Here is a 6,651-nt window from a genome sequence, read left to right as displayed (position 1 = left end):
GGAGAGGAGAGCTGAGGAGCAGCAAGCAAAGGGATCATCTCAGTCACTATACCAGTGAGGCATTATAATTGCAGCAATTCACCAAGGCTTCTTCAAGTTGTTTAGTTCCTTTCAAACTGGCAACTTCCACCCACGAGAGTAACAGGGATAGCAGATGAAAGAGAATACAATGATCTGCAAAAAGACCATCCAAGTCACAGCAAATTCACATTGACACATGCTGCCATTCCTTCTTATTGTCAAATCAAAATATTAAAGTCACTTGCTAACAGCAGTGCAGGAACACTTTCAACAACTAGACTGCAGTGGCAAAGACTTGGAATTTTCCTTCCAATCTGTGAAAAAAACACATGGGTTTTTAATTATTTTTACACTTCCTTTGTAATATTTCAACTTTGACATTAATCTTGGGTGAATATCCCAATGTTTATTTCACTCCCAATAAAATGATTAAAAACTGAAGGACAATTCTTCGCTTCCTGGTTTCCTGTTGGTGGGAATTCTTTAGTACTCAGTCTGCTTGTTAATTTCACTTCTCCTGGATTCTGTAATTCTCTTAAGTTGGCACCCAATGAAACTGATACTGTAATGGGGAAAGCTAATTCCACAGGGTCACAAGATCAAGGTGGGCAGTGTTCTTTGGTGCCATTTCTCGTGATCACTGGTCACAAACCTGGGTCATACTGTTGTCAACCAATCTTTTTGCAGTTTATCATTGATGAGACAAAGTTGTATGTACGTCAGAGATATTTATAATTCTGTCACCAATTATCTGTGACCTCTCCATCTTTGTATCTTGACAAAAAGGGCTGTAGACGCTCCATTTATCACCAGGGTCCCCCATTAGTCCTGCCACCCCCATTCTCCTCACGCCTTCAGCTTTCAGTCTACAAAAAAAAGCCCTTTGAACATAGAACATAGAACATTACAGCGCAGTACAGGCCCTTCGGCCCTCAATGTTGTGCCAACCAGTCATACCGATCTGAAGCCCATCTAACCTACGTCCATATGTTTGTCCAATGATGACTTAAATGCACTTAAAGTTGGCGAATCTACTACCATTGCAGGCAAAGCATTCCATACTCTTAATACTCTCTGAGTAAAGAAATTACCTCTGACACCTGTCCTATATTTTTCACCCCTCAATTTAAAGCTATGCCCCCTCGTGCTCGACGTCAACATACTTGGAAAAAGGCTCTCCCTGTCCACCCTATCTAACCCTCTGATTATCTTATATGTCTCTATTAAGTCACCTCGCAACCTTCTTCTCTCCAACGAAAACAGCCTCAAGTCCCTCAGCCTTTCCTCGTAAGACCTCCCCTCCATACCAGGCAACATCCTGGTAAATCTCCTCTGCACCCTTTCCAAAGCTTCTACATTCTTCTTATAATGTGGTGACCAGAATTGTACACAATACTCCAAGTGCAGCCGCACCAGAGTTTTGTACAACTAAATCATAACCTCATGGTTCCGGAACTCGATCCCTCTATTATAAAAGCTAAAACACTGTCTGCCTTCATAACAACCCTGTCAACCTGAGTGGCAACTTTCAAGGATCTGTGTACCTGGACACCGAGATCTCTCTGCTCATCGACACTACCAAAAATCTTACCATTAGCCCAGTACTTTGCATTCCGGTTACTCCGACCAAAGTGAATCACCTCACACTTGTCCACATTAAACTCCATTTGCCACCTCTCAACCCAGCTCTACAGCTTATCTATGTCTGTCTGTGACTTACAACATTCTTCGTCACTATCCACAACTCGACCGACCTTAGTGTCATCTGCGAATTTATTAACCCACCCTTCTATGCCCTCATCCAGGTCATTTAAAAAAATGATGAACAGCAGTGGACACAACACCGACCCTTGCAGTACACCACTGGTAACTGGACTCCAGGATGAACATTTCCCATTAACCACCACCCTCTGTCTTCTTTCAGCAAGCCAATTACTGATCCAAACTGCTATATCTCCAACAATCCCATTCCTCCGCATTTTGTACAATAGCCTACTGTAGGGAACCTTATCGAATGCTTTGCTGAAATCCATATACACCACATCAACCGGTTTACTCTCATCTACCTGTTTGGTCACCTTCTCAAAGAACTAAATAAGGTTTGTGAGGCATGACCTACCCTTCACAAAACCGTGCTGACTATCTCCAGTCAAATTATTCTTTTCTAGATGATTATAAATCCTATCTCTTATAGCCTTTTCCAACACTTTACCAACAACTGAAGTAAGCCTCACTGGTCTATAATTACAAGGGTTATCTCTACTTCCCTACTTGAACAGGGGAATCACATTTGCTATCCTCCAGTCTTCTGGCACTATTCCTGTAGACAATGACGATTTAAAAATCAATGTCAAAGGCTCGACAATCTCCTCCCTGGCTTCCCAGAGGATCCTAGGATAAATCCCATCTGGCCCAGGGGACTTATTAATTTTCACACTCTGCAGGATTTCTAATACCTCTTCCTTGTGAACCTCAATCACACCCAGTCTAATAGCCTGTATCTCAGTATTCTCCTTGAGAACATTGTCGTTTTCTAGAGTGAATACTGTAGAAAGATTTTCATTTAGTGCTTCCCTTATCTCCTCTGACTCCACACACAACTTCCTATTACTATCCTTGATTGGCTCTAATCTTACTCTTGTCATTCTTTTAGTCCTTATATACCTATAGAAAGCCTTAGGATTTACCCTGATCCTATCCGCCAACAAATTCTCATGTCTCCTCCTGGCTCTGCTGATCTCTCTCTTCAGGTCTTTCCTGGCTACCTTGTAATCCTCAAGTGCCCTAACTGAGCTTTCACATCTCTTCCTAACATAAGCCTTCTTCTTCCTCTTGACCAGCGATTCCACTTCCTTCGTAAACCACGGCTCCCGCGCTCTACAGTTTCCTCCCTGCCTGACAGGTACATACTTTTTTAGGACACTCAGGAGCATTCCCTTGAATAAGCTCCACTTTGAGTGAATGATGATGAGTTATTAATCCCAGGATGCATCTGGTAAAGTTGACCATTAACACACATGACCTAATGGATACGCATTATACCCCAGTGGTAGATTGATAAACGGAGAGTACACAGAAAATGAAATGGTATTGCTGCTGAAAATGGAATGGGTGTGAGGGAGCTTATGCAAAACATAATGAAAGATGTTAACCAAGACTTGACACGTGGAATAATCCTGATATTATTCTACAGAGAGATTCTAATTCCTCTTAACTTCCATTTGTGAATTTCTATTCAAATATTGCAGAGATCATGCCTAACGGCTTTATATGGAGTTGTAAAATTTAGAGATGAAAATGAATTAGGTAGGTCAGGGATGGGCAGGACTGGCAGCTTAATGCTCCTGGATACAAATGCTACAGGAAGGATAGAAAGGGAGGCAAGAGAGGAGGGGGACTGGCAATTTTGATAAGGGATAGCATTACAGCTGTACTGAGGGAGGATATTCCTGGAAATACATCCACAGAAGTTATTTGGGTGGAACTGAGAAATAAGAAAGGGATGATAACCTTATTGGGAATGTATTATAGACCCCCTAACAGTCAGAGGGAAATTGAGAAACAAACTTGTAAGGAGATCTCAGTTATCTGTAAGAATAATAGGGTGGTTATGGGAGGGGATTTTAACTTTCCAAACATAGACTGGGACTGCCATAGTGTTAAGGGTTTAGATGGAGAGGAATTTATTCAGTGTGTACGAGACAAATTTCTGATTCAGTATGTGGATGTAGCTATGAGAGAAGATGCAAAACTTGATCTACTCTTGGGAAATAAGGCAGGGCAGGCGACTGAGGTGTCAGTGGGGAAGCACTTTGGGGCCAGCAATCATAATACTATTAGATTTAAAATAGTGATGGAAAAGGATAGACCAGATCTAAAAGTTGAAGTTCTAAATTGGACAAAGACCAATTTTGATGGTATGAGGCAAGAACTTTCAAAAGCTGATTGGGGGCAAATGTTTGCAGGTAAAAGAATGGCTGGAAAATGGGAGGCCTTCAGAAATGAGATAACGAGAATCCAGAGAAAGTATATTCCTGTTAGGGTGAAAGGAAAGGCTAGTAGGTGTAGGGAATGCTGGATGACAATAGACATTGAGAGTTTAGTTAAGAAGGTTTGGTTAAGAAAAAGAAGGAAGCATATGTAAGGTATAAACAGATATTTCGAGTGCATCCTTAGAAGAGTATAAAGTAAGTAGGAGTATACTTAAGAGGGAAATCAGGAGGTCAAAAAGGGGACATGAGATAGCTTTGGTAAATAGAATTAAGGAGAATCCAAAGGGTTTTTACAAATATATTAAGGACAAAAGGGTAACTAGGGAGAGACTAGAGCCCCTCAAAGATCAGCAAGGCGGCCTTTGTGTGGAGCCACAGAAAATGGGGGAGATACTAAACGAGTATTTTGCATCAGTATTTACTGTGGAAAAGGATATGGAAGTTATAAACTGTAGGGAAATAGATGGTGACACCTTGCAAAATGTTCATATTACAGAGGAGGAAGTGCTGGATGTCTTGAAATGCGTAAAGGTGGATAAATCCCCAGGACCTGATCAGGTGTACCCTAGAACTCTGTGGGAAGCTAGAGAAGTGATTGCTGGGCCTCTTGCTGAGATATTTGTATCATCGATAGTCACAGGTGAGGTGCCGGAAGACTGGAGGTTGGCTAACGTGGTGCCACTGTTTAAGGAGGGTGGTAAGGACAAGCCAGGGAACTATCAGACCGGTGAGCCTGACCTCAGTGGTGGGCAAGTTGTTGGAGGGATTCCTGAGGGACAGGATGTCCATGTATTTGGAAAGGCAAGGATTGATTAGGGATAGTCAACATGGCTTTGTGTGTGGGAAATCATGTCTCACAAACTTGATTGAGTTTTTTGAAGAAGTAACAAAGAGGATTGATGAGTACAGAGCAGTAGATGTGATCTATATGGACATCAGTAAGACGTTCGACAAGGTTCCCCATGGGAAACTGATTAGCAAGGTTAGATCTCATGGAATACAGGGACAACTAACTGTTTGGGTACAGAACTGGCTAAAAGGTAGAAGATAGATGGTGGTGGTGGTGGTTTATTTTTCAGACTGGAGGCCTGTGACCAGTGGAGTGCTACAAGGATCGGTGCTGGGTCCTCTATTTTTTGACATTCACATAAATGATTTGGATGCGAGCATAAGAGGTACAGTTAGTAAGTTTGCAGATGACACCAAAATTGGAGGTGTAATGGACAGCGAAGAGGGTTACCTCAGATTACAACAGGATCTTGACCAGATGGGCCAATGGGCTGAGATGTGGCAGATGGAGTTTAATTCAGATAAATGGGAGGACCTGCATTTTGGGAAAGCAATTCGTAGCAGGATTTATGCACTTAATAGGGAGTGTTGCTGAACAAAGAGACCTTGGAGTGCAGGTTCATAGCTCCTTAAAAGTGGAGTCACAGGTAGAATGGATAGTGAAGAAGGCGTTTGGTATGCTTTCTTTTATTGGCCAGAGTATTGAGTACAGGAGTTGGGAGGTCATGTTGCGGCTGTACAGGACATTGGTTAGGCCACTGTTGGAATATTGCATGCAATTCTGGTCTCCTTCCTATCGGAAAGATGTTGTGAAACTTGAAAGGATTCAGAAAAGATTTACAAGGATGTTGCCTGGGTTGGAGGATTTGAGCTATGGGGAGAGACTGAACAGGCTGGGGCTGTTTTCCCTGGAGCGCCGGAGACTGAGGGGTGACCTTATAGAGGTTTACAAAATTATGAGGGGCATGGATAGGATAAATAAGCCAAGTTCTGGATCAGTGGTGCTGGAAGAGCACAGCAATTCAGGTAGCATCCGAGGACAGGCAAAATCGACGTTTCGGGCAAAAGCCCTTCATCAGGAATAAAGGCAGAGAGCCTGAAGCGTGGAGAGATAAGCTAGAGGAGGGAGGGGGTGGGGAGAGAGTGGCATAGAGTACAATAGGTCAGTGGGGAAGGAGATGAAGGTGATAGGTCAGGGAGGAGAGGGTGGAGTGGATAGGTGGAAAAGGAGCTGGGCAGGTCGGACAAGTCCGGACAGGTCAGGGGATCGAGCTGCTGGAGGTTAGAAGCTAGGATGAGGTGGGGGAAGGGGAAATGAGGAAACTGTTGAAATCCACATTGATGCCCTGGGGTTGAAGTGTTCCGAAGCGGAAGATGAGGCGTTCTTCCTCCAGGCGTCTGGTGGTGAGTGTCCGGACTTGTCCGACCTGCCCAGCTCCTTTTCCACCTATCCACTCCACCCTCTCCTCCCTGACCTATCACCTTCATCTCCTTCCCCACTGACCTATTGTACTCTATGCCACTCTCTCCCCACCCCCACCCTCCTCTAGCTTATCTCTCCACGCTTCAGGCTCTCTGCCTTTATTCCTGATGAAGGGCTTTTGCCCGAAACGTCGATTTTGCCTGTCCTCGGATGCTGCCTGAATTGCTGTGCTCTTCCAGCACCACTGATCCAGAATCTGGTTTCCAGCATCTGCAGTCATTGTTTTTACCTAAATAAGCCAAGTCCTTTCCCTGGGGACAGGGAGTCCAGAACTAGAGGGCATAGGTTTAGGGTGAGAGGTGAAAGATATAAAAGAGACCTAAGGGGCAACGTTTTCACGCAGGGGGTGGTACGAGTATGGAATAA

This window comes from Chiloscyllium plagiosum, unplaced genomic scaffold (assembly GCF_037043375.1).
Source record: "Chiloscyllium plagiosum isolate Xiang-an unplaced genomic scaffold, Cpla_swu_hap1 HiC_scaffold_26, whole genome shotgun sequence".
Classification (NCBI taxonomy): domain Eukaryota; kingdom Metazoa; phylum Chordata; class Chondrichthyes; order Orectolobiformes; family Hemiscylliidae; genus Chiloscyllium; species Chiloscyllium plagiosum.
Note: the sequence above shows the minus strand (reverse complement) of the source record.